Here is a 14,376-nt window from a genome sequence, read left to right as displayed (position 1 = left end):
ATATGGAACAAAATTTTGATCCTCAAATCAACTACTCTTCAATCATTCTTCTTAGAATAATTGCTTATCAAAATTGATAACATTTAACGTTTTGTAAATCCCAATCAAATCTGTTTCTGAAGAAACACCATTTTGTGAGACCAAGGGCTAAACTCCAACTCTAGGAAGAAAGTCACAAAGTTCACCTACACAAACATCATATGGAGACCCATCCCACTAGCAAACAGTCAGTCAGACTACAATAACAGAGTCAAGATACATATAGATATCTTAAGACATCCTGCAGAGCATAGCTAACCATCCTGTTCATGAGTTGGGTTTGTTACTGTCTTCCATTTCAACAGAGAAGAAAGAATGCAGTATCTAAAATATTAACTTGTTGGCCCTTATGAAAATTCCCATGTTTGTTGTAACCATAATAAAAACATTGAACCCCTAAACTGGGGGTATCACACTGACATGATGTAATGGAGACATTGATATAACTGAAACTGGAAGTCATAATTAAAACCCCTACATATTTATATCAGAATTGGCTCCAACAGGGCTTTTTGGGGTCCCTGCAATTTGGGGATAGCATTGTAACAAACCACTTAATAAAGATCTGTTTACCTTTCTAGTAGAGATGGAACTCTGCTTCTACCAACAGGTGATAGATAAGCGTTTAGTAGAATAAACATAATTCTGTTTCTAAAGTGTCTTTTCCTCTCATATATACTTATATAAACATAGCCTTGAGCAAAATTTTTTAGTTATTACCCTTCACTACTAATCTTGTTCAATTTCATCGTGTTACATTTAAGATTAATAATAATTATTATTATTATTTATTACTATTACTATTATGTTTATTTTTCTCTCATTCATTACACATCATTTCCCTTCAACCACTCTATGAAACTCTCCCCAGTATCTCTCCTATCACCCGAGATCCATTTTTCCTCCCATTCCTTCCAAAAACAAAGCAAAACAAAACAAACAAAAGAGTCGTTATCATAGAGGATATTTTAAGAGAACACCTAACTTTACCATACAAAGTTACAGTAAGGCTAGGATATGTTTTGAATTCTGCAGTTCTTTAATGTACCTGCCAATATGTATATAAACACAGAAAGCCGGAACACATTTTTTATAGGAGATACTTGCTTCACAGCCACATAATTTGTACTCAAGAATTATGCTAATTACAATATATTTGGGGGGTTTCACTGACTTTAAGCAATTATTTGCCTTTTTTCCTTTTAATATTTATTACTCATTTTAGACGGTCAGTAAAGCAGTTCGTTATGAAAGCAAAAAAAAATACAATATAGTCCTTTTGTAATTAATTTATAGCCAAAGAGCAAATGAAGGGCCAGTGGATGGAAAATGACTAAATACTGAGGAAGGCTGGCTGAAGAAGGATCAGTGTGATAAGATGCCATCTTGAAAACAGGAGGAATGAGAAACATACTCAGATATGCAGATAAGTGGTTTCTTGCTTATAGAAAAATAGTTCTTGCAAAACAAAAGGTAAAGCAACTCTATCTAGTACTTTGCAAAATATGTCACAAAATCGTCTTTATGGAAGAACTGATGTGGTCTATCACCCAGTCCAATAGTGAAAGACCAATGAGATGTGCCCAGATCAAGTGAGGAAACCGAGGCAGTTGTAGATATTATCTGAGGATAAATATATTACAGGAGATAGATTATTACATTGTCCAAAAATGTTTCTTATTAAAATAGAGTTATATATTAAAATATACATATATGCTAAATAGTAGATTCTATATCCTGGATGAAATTTGAGTGAGGAACCTAACACTCTCATTTTTAGGACATTTAAGTGTTTTGTTGCTGTCGCTGTTCTCGTTTCTGCTGAAAATATTCTCCCTTATACTTAGAGGGATTCGTCTATAGAATTTCAAGATGTTTTTCAAAAGCTCTAGTTGTATTTACAGTGGCATTCTAATAGTTAATATTTTTTAAATAAAATCTTCCCTTTTTAAACACATTTCCCCTTTCCAATAAAGAACCATAATAGTTTTCATGAATTCTACCATCAAATATGAACTTTGTCTAAATTGATTTTTACACTAATTCTCAACATCATCATAACAAAATAAAAGTGAATGTCATATTCCTTGTAAATTCCCTCTGCCTGGTATTTCTGATATAGCTGTGGAGGTATGTTCCCAGTCTTAAGAGCCAGGGGAATTCTGGAGCCAGGGGAAAGAATTATACCCAAGATCTCACAACATGGGGTGATAGAAATTGTGTGAAAATGACCTGCAATTCAATCAAACATTTCTGTCTAAACATTATGTCATTGTTTTTGCTTCCAGTATTATCTCTAGTAGCCAACTATTGTAGGACATAGTTATTTGAACTAAAGACATTTAAGGAATCATGGACTTTCTTTTACATAGGTAGAAATATTACATATCTTTGAACTCTTGTAGTCAACCCTCAAACTGTAGACACAATTGCTTAGTGTCTAATATCCTCTGAAGATCGTAGTAGCTTTCAAACATTTTGTATTGCAGTTTAAGGAAGCCAAGTATTATTATTTTGTATTGTCCCTTTGCCCAAAAGGATGTCTCAATCTTCAGGGAAATGAAAATCAAAAGGACATTGAGATTCTGAAACCTCGCACCAGTCAGAATGGCTTACATCAAAAACTCATGAGACAGAAGATGTTGATGAGAATACAGAATACTCAGATAATCACTCAGAAATTTGGAGATACAACCTGAATAGCCAGCTATACCAATTCTGAGCACATACCAATAAGATGATCCAACATATAACGACATCACATGCTCCTTTACATTCATAGCACCCTTTTTTATAATAAGGAGAAGCTGGAAAAAACTCAGATGCCATTAAACAGAGGAATGGATACAGAAATGTGGTACATTTACACAAAAGAGTACTAACCAGCTTTAAAAAAATGACTTCATGAAACTCTTAGGCAAATGGATGGAACTAGATAATATCATTCTGAGTGAACTGACCCAGTCAGAACTGAACACATATGGTACATACTCACAGACAAGTGGACATTAGACAAGTCCAGAATATCCACGATACAACTGAAAGACCATATGAAGTACAACAATGTGGAAGACCAATGTATGGATATTTCACTCTTACTAAAAATGTGGAACAAAATTATCATAAAAGATAGAGGAAAAGAAGGAATTGGAAGAAAAATAGGAGAAGGAGAAGAAAAGGGGGGGCACAATCAGGTATGGGAGGAGAATGGGTAGATGTACAGATGGTCAGGAAATTGAACAGAGGAGTGTAGCAATGTAGGATGGTGAACAGGTGTAGCCTCCAGTAAATCTCAAGTGCCAGGAAAGTGGGGACCCACTAGGGATGACTTTAGCTGAAATACCCAAAAATGGGGTGAGAGAATAAGGGGAAACATATGAAGAGGTTAGGCACAGTCTGCAACTGAGGGATAGGACTACTCATCAAACTCACCAATATTAACCTGAAATTTCTCCTGTCTAAAGAAAAGGCAGGAACAAAAAGCACAGCAGAGACTGAAGGAAAGAACATCCAGAGACTGCTTCACCTAGGGTTCCATCCCTTAAAGGTACCAAACACAGATACAATTTCTGAGGCATAGAAGTGCTTCCTGACCAGAGCCTGATATAACTGTCTGCTGAGAGGATCTGCCAGAGTCTTATCAATACAGATGCAGATACTTGCAGCCAAACGTCATACTGAACACTGGGACAAGATTTGAAGACTTAGGGGAAGTCCTGAAGAAGCTATTGTGTTTTGCAACCCCATTGGTAGAACCACAATATCAACAAATCAGAGGCACCAAGCTCTCAAGGAAAAGGCATAAACCAAAAAATCTACATAGAGGAACCTATGACTCCACATGCATATGTACCAGAGGATGGCCTTATCTCACATTAATGGGCATGGAGGCATTTTTTCTGTGAAGGTTCAATGCTAGGGAAGTGAGTCTAGAGTTGAGGACATGAAGAAATCACTATCATAGAAGCAGGGGTGAAGAGAATGAGATGGGGGTGGGTTGTGGAAGAAACCAGAAAGAGAGATGACATTTGAAATGTTCAGTACATAAAAATCTGTTAAAGTAATCCACTTAAGAAACTCATAAAAATCCATATACACAAGCTCAAAGAAAAAAAAAATCACAGGATCAGCTCCTTAGATGAACAAAAAGCATTTGTAAAAAATACAACAACAACTCTTGTTTAAAGTATTGGAGAAATCAGGAATCCAAGGCCATACCTAAACATAATAAAAACAATTTATTGCAAACAAACAGCTTATGTCAACTTAAATGGAGCGACATCTGAAGCAACCCCACTGTGATGGGTCACAAGACAAAGATGCTCCCTATGCTGATGTATATGCAATACAGTACTCATAGTGCTATCAAGAACAAAAAGGCAACATAAAGAGATCAAAGGGATATAAATTGGCAAATGAGAAATAAAGGTATCATTATTTGCATAGGATATGATACTATACATAAGCGACTACAAAATTTCTACCAGAGAACTTCTCCAGCAGATAAACAATTTCAGTACTGTGACCAGATATAAAATTAACTCAAATAAATCAGTAGCCTTCCTTTATACAAATCATAAATTGGCTGAGGAAGAAATTAGGGAAATAACTCCCTTCACAATAGCCACAAATAATATAAAATATCTTAGGGTAACTCTAACCAAACAAATAACTTCAAGACTTCCAGAAGAAATTGAAGAAGTTCTCAAAAAATGGACAGATCTCCCATGCTCATGAATTGGCAGAAATAACAGAGTAAAAATGGCCATCCTACTAAAGGCAATTTACAGATTCAAAGCAATCTAGCGCAAATCTGAGCAAAGTTCTTCAAAAACAAGGAAAGAGTAATTGTCAAATTCATCTGGAAAGGCAAAAAAAAAAAAAACCCAAAAAAACAAAAAAACCAAACACCAAAAATAAAAACAAAAACAAAAACAAACAAACAAACAAACAAAAAAAAACCAAAACCAAAAACAAAAAAAGAACAAACAAAAAAACCAAGAATACCAAAACAATTCTTACCAATAAGAGAATGGATAGGGAGATCACCATCTTTGACATCACGCTCAACTACAAAGGGATATTGATCATAACTGCATAGTATTGGTACAGAGACAAGTACATTGATCAATGTAATAGAATTGCCGATGCAAATATAAAATCACAAACTTAGGGAAAATGGATCTTTGACAAAGAATCCAAAAATATACAATGGAAATAAGAAAGCACCTTCAATAAATAGTGCTCTTATAACTGTTTCTCTGTGCATAGAAAAATTAAAATAAATCCATAATTGTAAATTTGCACAAAACTAAAACCCGAGTGGATCAGGGACCTCAATATAAAACCAGATATACTGAATCTAATAGAAGAGAATGTGTGAAATAGCATGGGACTCATTGGCTCAGGGGTAAATTCCCTAAACAGAATGCCAATGGCTCATGCTTCAAGATCAAGAACTAGTAAATGGGACCTCATGTAAATGGAAAGCTAATGTAAGGCAAAGGACATATTCATTAAGACAAATCGGCAACTATTGTTGTAAAAATATAAAAAATAAAAAAAAGTATGCTGTCTTTTTTCACCCACTAGGTCTAAAGTATAGTGCCCCCAAGATGTCTACAAGACATCAGCAAGTCTCAGTCAGCAAAGCGTCTCATCTGCTGAGCCCCATCCCATATCACACTGCTAAAGGCCTCTCTCTTAGGCTGACAGCAATTTCTCTACCTAGCTCGTTCACAAAGCAGGATTCCATGACAAAAACACACATCCCAACTCTGTGGCAGACCAGACCAGCCACCTCACACTTTCTTACACTTAAATCAGTAGACATGAAAAAAACACAAACACAATAACCTTTGATCCAATTGATAAGATATGATTGCCCATGTAAACGTACAAAGCCCAATACTAGCCATACCTTAAGAACATTAATAACAATTGTAAATACACAGAGCAGAATCTTAATGTCACCTTCCCTATTGTCCTGCCATGGCTTCTCTCCCTCTCCCTCCTGTCTCTTCCTCCTTTCTGTTCCAGTCTCCTCTGCTTCCTTCAAACTTCTATCCGCCCATCCTTCCTTCTCATCCAATGACAGGCCTCCCTTTATCCTGTACCTGCCCTTCACCTGTATTTCACAAATTCTATGTGGATAAGTTTCTGGTGAAGTCACATGATTCCTGACTATGTGACTAGGCAGCTTTCCTTGGGGCAGTGGAATTAGCATCAAAATACAGATAACTCCAGGGCAAACCACATTTCTCCCATTTTGTCCAGTTAAAAGGCCTTTTCACTTAAATATAAATTGAGTAAAATTATTACCATTCTTCAACTTATAAACAAATGATAAACTTAACACCCAGTCCATCAATTTTGTCCATTAACTAAAGCCCCTAAAGTTTTTGTGAATTCACTATCCCTAAATTGGCTCCCAATCGTCCCTGCAAATCTTCCAAAATATTCTCAAAGCTTCAATTAATGGTAGGCCGTGGGTCCCTGCATCTCTTTCTGTGTCTTGCTGTAGGGACCCTCTCAGAGGATACTCATCTTATGTTTCTGTCTGGAAGCATAGCAGAGTATTATTACTGTAGTGAGGAATTGGTGCTTGTCCATGGGATACATCTTAAGTTTTAGATTATTGTTTTACCATTTCCTGGATATCTGCTCCATCTTTGTCCCTGCATTTCTTACAGATAGGACATATTTGTGTAGAAACTTTTCAATATTGGGTGGTCTCTTTGTCCCTCCACTTACAATCCTGCCTGGAAACTGGAATTAGCCATTCAGCCTCCATTCCTCTGAAGAGAGGAATTTAAATTATAACATATTCTTATCTCTTCTGTAATTTAATTATCTTGAGCTCGGTGTGCTTCTGTCCTTGGGCAATCCAGGCACCCTTGTATAACAACCTTGAATGCAAAGAATTAAGCTGTGCTCAGCCAGGTTCTTTAGAGAGCAACATGGTCTTCATGAGTATTGGATAAGAAACCATCACCAGAGAAGTTTTCAGAAAGATAACTTTTTTAATGGGGTTAAGAAGAGTTATATCAACTTGGGTAGATGATAGGTGTTTGTAGAGTGAGTATACCTATTAGCTGTGGGTGAACTTCTAGGAATGCTTTATTTGAACAAGGAGATCTAGGTGCTTCTATATTCTCATACTGAGAAAGAAAGTTTGAGCACTAATTTAGTCACCAGACAAAGTAACTACCTAAAGGGTGATGTAGATAAGATTGTAATTTCTATGTGCTCTGGCACATTCAGGCCCAGAGCAAGATGGAAAACAGTCCTAATCCTGTTGATCTCAGAATGAAATTTTCCTTGTTTGGACAGGTGATAATCTCACTCTTGCTACAGACAGGCTCTGTCAGTGAACTACTTTTAGCTTCAAAATTATGCTCTAACATCTGCGTACTGAAACTGACAAAGACAAAATAATGTTTCAAATAAAATTATTAGTTGCAAATACCCATTTAAAAATATTGTTACTTAAGATCAATCTTTAGTAAATTTAGAATGGAAATAAACTATGAATAAGAAAAATAGTTAATCCAAAACAAGGATAAATTATTATTACCTACACACCCAATACTTAAAAAATGTCCAGAACTGTACATACAAAAGAAATAACATAGTCAACGATTAGGATATATGCATGGCACAAGCTGAAGACTCTGTGGTTAGATTTGCTTCTCAAAATTACTACTGCTACTTCTGTTATTCATACTATTGCCTTCACTGTTAAAACTTCATATATAATAATCTAGATCTACTTGCATATAAGTATAATGTCAAAAACAGCTGAAGAGAGTGATAATCACACTTGGCAGGAGAGTAATTAATATTGATATGATTTGACCCTGGAATTTCTTTTTTTTTCTTTTTTTTTCATCTTTATTAACTTGGGTATTTCTTATTTACATTTCAAATGTTATTCCCCTTTTCTGGTTTCCATGCCAACATCTCCCTAGCCCCTCCCCCTCCCGTTCTATATGGGTGTTCCCCTCCCCATCCTCCCTCCATTACTGCCCTCTCCCCAACGATCAAGTTCATTGCGGGTTCAGTTTTGGCAGGACCAAGGATTTCCTCTTCAACTGGTGCTCTTACTAGGCTATTCATTGCTACCTATGAGGTTGGAACACAGGGTCAGTCCATGTATAGTCTTTGAGTAGTGGCTTAGTAACTAGAAGCTCTGGATGGTTGGCAGTGTTGTTCATATGGGGTCTCAAGTCCCTTCAAGCTCTTACAGTCCTTTCTCTGATTCCTTCAATGAGGGTCCTGTTCTCAGTTCAGTGGTTTAATGATGTCATTCACCTATGTATATGCTATATTCTGGCTATGTCTCACAGATCTACATCCGGTTCCTGTCGGCCTGCACTCCTTTGCTTCATCCATCTTGTCTAATTTGGTAGCTGTATATGTATGGGACACATGTGGGACAGGCTATGAATGGGTGTTCCTTCATACCTTTACCAACACTTTGCATATCCTGAATTCAGTCTCCTATTATCGATTACCTTTTAAGAAAGCTTTCTGTGATGGTTTATATATGCTCAACCCAGGAACCTTCACATTAGAATGTATCACGATCTTGAAGTAGGTGTGTAACTGTGGATATGGGCTTTAACACCCTTTTCCTAGGTGCCTGGAAGCCAGAATTCTGCTGGCAGACTTTACATGAAGATAGAGAACTATCACCTCTGCCTACACAATACCTGTCTGGATGCTGCCACGCTCTTGCCTTTGTGATAATGGACAGAACATCGGAACCTATATGCCAGCCCTGATTAAATGTTGTCCATTATAAAACTTGCCTTGGCTAATATCCACTTGTTACTCAGTACATACCATGTACATCCTTTTCAGTCTGAGTTACTTCACTCATATTGATATTCTCTAGTTGCCTCTCTTTGCCTGCAAATTCCATGGAATTCTTGTTCTTAATATGTTAGTTTATTGGTTGCAGATTGTAGCATCTTGCAAGCCTACCAGAAATGTAATAATATTCCCCTTCCTACAAATGCAACCCAACATGTGCTGTCACCTGAGTTTTTTCATTGACCATTCAGATTGATGTGAAGTAGGATCTCAAGGTGGTTTTGATTTTCATTTCCTTGATCAATATGGACTTTTCAGATTGTTCTAAGTGCTTCTCATCCATTTAAGAAGCCTCTACTTTGAATTCTGTATTGTATTACATACCCCATTTTTTTTCCTTTTTCTTTTTTTTCTATATATATATATATATATATATATATATATTTTATTAACTTGAGTATTTCTTATATACATTTCAAGTGTTATTCCCTTTCCCGGTATCCAGGCAAACATCCCCCTCCCCCCTCCTCTTCCTTATGGGTGTTCCCCTCCCAACCCTCCCCCCATTGCCGCCCTCCCCCCACCTGTCTAGTTCACTGTACATACCCAGTTTTTATTGGGTTGATTGTTTCTTTGTGGTTAGCTTCTTGTGTTCTTTACATACTTTGGATATTAGCCCTCTATCAGATGTGGATTAGTTTAAAAATTTTCCCAATCTATTGGTTGCTGATTTTCCCTACTATGATCTTTGACTTACAGTTTCATGACATGCCATTTATCAATTATTTATCTTAGAGGCAGAGCCACTGGTGTTTTACTTAGGAAATTTCACCCTGTCCCAGTATATTCCAGGTTATTTCCCAGTTCCTCTTCTATTACACTTAGTGTACCTGGTTTTAGTAGATACTAGCAAAAAAAAAAAGTACCATATACCCAGGATACAACCCACAAAACTCAAGAAGGTTAACAAGCCAAAAGGTCCAAGTTAGGATGACTCAATCCTACTTAAGGCAGAGCAGGAAACAATTATAGGGGGATGGAGGGAAGGTCCTGGGTGTGGAAGGGAACATGGAAGGAAAGATGGCAAAATGATGAGGTATGTGGGCGACCAGACTGAAGTCTTGATTGCCAAAACGAAGAATGGAAACAGGCAACTTCAAGAAATTGGAGGTGGGGGAACATTCTAGAACATACCAGAGACCACGGAAGTGAGAGACTCACAGGACTCAAAGGCAACAGCCTTAGATGAGATTTCCTATAGTCAGGGGAGGGTACTTCTAGAGTACACATTCAGTAGAAAACGTGGGTACATGTTGACAGATGGGGTTGCCATCCCACAGTCAAAAAAGCTGACCCAGCATTGTTCCTGACTGAAAGAATTGCAGGGACAAAAATGGAAAAGAGCCTGAGTCAAAGATGGTCTAGTGACAGGCCCAAATTGAATACAGCTCAAGGGTAGACTCCGAGGTCTGTCTATTTCTGTAGCTAGGCTATACCATACTTAAAAATGAGCTTAACGTGACTGCCCTCCAAAAGGCCCAACAAGCAGCTGAGTGAAATGCAGATATTTATACCCAACGAATGGACAGAAACTGGTAAAACCCATAGGTTGTTTAGGGAAAAGCTGGAAGAAGATGAAGAGGTTGGTGACACTATTGGAAGACTAGAAGTCTGAACTAACCTGGAACCCTGAGGTTTCTCAGAAACTCTTCCACTAACCAGGAAGCAAAAACCGTGCTGATATGAGGCCTACAACAGATATACTGCAGAGGCCTGCCTGGTCTGGACTCAGTGAGAAAAGATGCAACTAACTTTCAAGTGACCTGATGCCTAGGGAAAGGGAAGGTTTGATAGTGTGGTCGAGCAGAGACATCCTCCTGAAGAAAGTGGGGTGAATGAGGTATGGGATGAGGAACAGTCAGAGGACAGACTGGAAGGGGATAAAGACTTAAATATTAAAAATATAAGGAATTTAAAAAAGATTTACATTAATCATGGAGATTGAAATAGTAGTAAAAGCCTAAGATAAAAGTTGGTACCAGGAACTGGGGTATTGATGTGATAGGCCTGGATATGCTTTTTTGTGGAGTAATCTAGATTTAGGGACTTTAAAAAGCAGTGGGATGCTTTAAGTTGGACTTAATGGAATATCCTAGTAGAAATACAGAGCCTTCATTCCTGAATATGACTTGAAGTGTACCAACGTGTTCCAAGAGTTTTTAGTGTAGTAGAATTTTACAATGTTGCCTTGAATGAATTTTTTGTGACATTTTGATGAGTGAAGAATGTGTCTGGTTTTTACCCATTTCTGAGTAGTCAACTTGAGGCTAAGGTAAAGGGATTTATATTAATTGCTTTGAGAGAGGAAGTCTCCAAAAAGCCCAGCACATTGCTCTTCAATTAAGTCTCATGAACAGCATTTTGAACAAATGTAGCAAGCTTAGAAAGAAAAAAAATGAAATAGACGGTTCAAGTTTTACGGGGGCACCAAAAAGTGAAATGAACCTAAACCCTATATTCTAAGAAATAACAGACTAAGGAATCTAGAGTCAAGATCATACATAGTTCAGTTTAGATCCAAGAATGGTGGTACACACTTTCATCCCAGAAGCCAAATCCAAAAGTATCTCTAAATGTAAGGCCAGGCTGGGGCAAACCAGTTTCTACCTGAAGAAAAGCCTGAATAAAGGCATGGTGGTATATGCCTGTAATTTCAGCATTATATGAGACAGTGCCATGAAAATCTTGAGTTCAAGGTCCATCTACAAAGTAAGTTCCAGGAAAGCCAATCTTACACAGAGAAGGAGTTGTGAAAACAGAAAGCTGGGAATAGAGTAAGGGAGGCCATGTTGCAGCCCACTAAAGCAGCAGGACATGGCAGCTTCAGCCATGTGGCTCTGGTTTTAGAGTGAAAAATACAATGAACTAATGCAAAAATTGATGCTGTGTAGCTGCGGATAACACATTAGCAGTGATTAAGAATAGACCAGCATCGCTGAGGTGAAATCTCCTGGGAAGTGTTTTCTGTAGCCACAAAGAAACTGTATTCCAGAGATAGCCAAGGATGTATGTAGTGCTGCAGCTGTACTTGGTATTATGAAAGAGTCACCCGGGTTGTATTGGTTTTGATGTCATAAAGAGGTCATGGAGAACAGCTGAACCTTGGTACTCTAAGAACTCATGAAAGGTCATTGGTGAATGTACAGCCTCAATTGTAGTTGACAGCCCAGGAATGAAGGCGTCATGAAAAGAATTTGAGGCTTAGCACCATTAAGAGAGCCTATGAGAGACTGTTGGTAAAGACTAGTTGCATTAGTAGACCCCTGAATATTGAAGATACCAGTACCAAGGGCTGTTCACCAAGAACAGTGGCAGTGGAGTGGATTAATCTGAGTTTAGAGTACTAGAGTGTGCAAATATACAGAAAGAAGGCCAGCAGTAGGAGAAGCCTAGATGATTTTGGGTGGATCCCAGACATTGTAACAAAATCTGTAACATGAAAGCTTCCTTGGACACTATAAGATTTTGAGATGCCAGAGTCATAGGATATCTCATGAGGAACAGGTTATTGCATCAGCCCAGGAGAAAGAAGTTTGCTGCAGACAACAAGGGTAAAATTTGATTTGAAGGTCTGAAGACCACTTTGACATCACAGATGAATATGCAGAGTTTGAATGTTGTCCACCTGGTTGCCTGTCTAGCTTTGGGGATTACACTTACGTGATTGGATGAATTGCAGAAGAAATCTTAAAATTAGACTTTCAACATTATTGAGACTGCTATTGACTAGGGGATTTTTGAAGTTGGACTAAATATATTTTTCATTATGCTATACTTAGGTATCATCCACAGAGACACACGTGTTTGAATATTCTGATGGGACCACTGGGTGAAATGTTATGGTTTTGTATGCCAGGCTTCATGGAAGGAATAATTATGCTACAGATGAAGAGATAGAACTCTGAGCTAGTCCTGGAACCAGTAAAACAAGCATGTCAGTGACCAATTATGGGTCACTAGATGAAAGAACTTATATTTGAATTCCAAAATGATAAGTATGGGTAAGACTTTGAAATTGGAGGTACAGAATCCAATGTAAGGCTTATGATTTAGAGTAAACCACAGCAAGTAAGAGACCCAAACTTTTGAGACATACACTCTTCAGACGAAGATATTGAGTAATTCCCTTTTGTGTGTGTGTGTGTGTATGTGTGTGTGTGTGTATGCGTTTGTGTGTGTGTTTGTGTGTGTCTCTGTGTATGTGTGTGTTCAATTTTGTTCTTTAATCATCTAAGATAGGACAGCAACCTCATAAATACAAGCTTCTTTGGCAGATATTTGATAGGAAAAATTAAAAAAAAATTGTGATGGGGAAATCAAAGAACTTACAGCAAAGTAAATTGCCTTTAACAAAATGTATTCTCAGGACTGAAACTCTTTAGTCCTCCTAGATCTCAGTCACACATTTCATTCTAGGCCTTTAAAGCACAAGCCAAGTGTTGCTTGAAGTAGTGATTGCCTCTGTGCTGACAGAGCCATGTAGATTTTGGCAAAACAGGAAGACTAATGGAACACGTACAAAAAGTTTGTAGTAGAATGCAGAGGGATTGCGTGTATGAAATAACCGCTGTTTTCAAATGATGTTAACAGTTATCTCAAAGCTAATTCCTATCCCTAATTTTCACATGGGCCATCTAAGAAATGTTCTCCCTCAGAGTCATAGGAAACATAATACAGGACCCTGTTCACTGGCATATCACATTATAGACAAATTAACACACAGTTTAAAGAACAATGAGATCCAGATACACTCAAACTAATAGAAGAAAAAGAGGGGAAGAATCTTGAACACATGGACACTGGAGAAAATTTCCTGAACAAAACACCAATGGCTTATTTCTAAGATCAAGAATTGACAAATGGGATCTCATAAAACTACAAAACTTCTGTAAGGCAAAGGACACTGTTGTTAGGACAAAACAAAAAGCAACAAATTAGGAAAATATTTTTATCAAACCTACAACTGATAGAGGTCTTATATTCCAAATAATCAAAGAACTCATGAAGATAGACTGGAAGGAGAAAAATAAACCTATTAATAATGGGGTTCAGATCTAAACAAAGAATTCACAGCTGAGGAATGCCTTATGGTTGAGAAACACCTAAAGAAATGTTCAAGACCTTTAGTCAGTAGGGGAATGTAAATCAAAACAAACTGAGATTCCACCTCACACCTGTCAGAATGGCTAAGATTAAAAACTCCAGCGACAGCAGATGCTGATCAGGATGTGGAGAACGAGGAACACTCTTCCACTGTTGGTGGGATTACAGACTGCTACAACCATTCCTGAAATCAGTCTGGGGTTCCTCAAAAAATTGGACATTGTACTAACTGATGACCCATCTATACCTCTCTTGGGCACATACCCAAACTATGCTACAACATATTACAAAGTCACATGCTCCACTATGTTCATAGCAGCCTTATTTATAATAGCCAGAAGCCGGAAAGAACCCAGA

The 14,376-nt window shown here is 37.6% G+C and overlaps 1 long non-coding RNA gene across 1 annotated transcript in view; it reads left to right on the top strand.

Annotated features, from left to right (window-relative positions):
• The window catches only part of LOC148007686 (uncharacterized), a 50,395-nt gene extending 48,259 nt beyond the window's left edge, over positions 1-2,136 (top strand). The window contains exon 7 of the long non-coding RNA XR_015646674.1: positions 1,336-2,136. This is a non-coding gene — a long non-coding RNA (uncharacterized LOC148007686). The remainder of the gene's footprint in view (positions 1-1,335) is intronic.
• The last annotated feature ends 12,240 nt before the right edge of the window (positions 2,137-14,376 follow it).

The sequence above is a fragment of the Rattus norvegicus genome, chromosome 1 (assembly GCF_021556685.1).
Source record: "Rattus norvegicus strain SHRSP/BbbUtx chromosome 1, alternate assembly SHRSP_T2T, whole genome shotgun sequence".
In the NCBI taxonomy this organism is placed as follows: domain Eukaryota; kingdom Metazoa; phylum Chordata; class Mammalia; order Rodentia; family Muridae; genus Rattus; species Rattus norvegicus.
The sequence above is the reverse complement of the archived record's forward strand: the minus strand, read 5'-3'. Positions and strand labels throughout refer to the sequence as shown.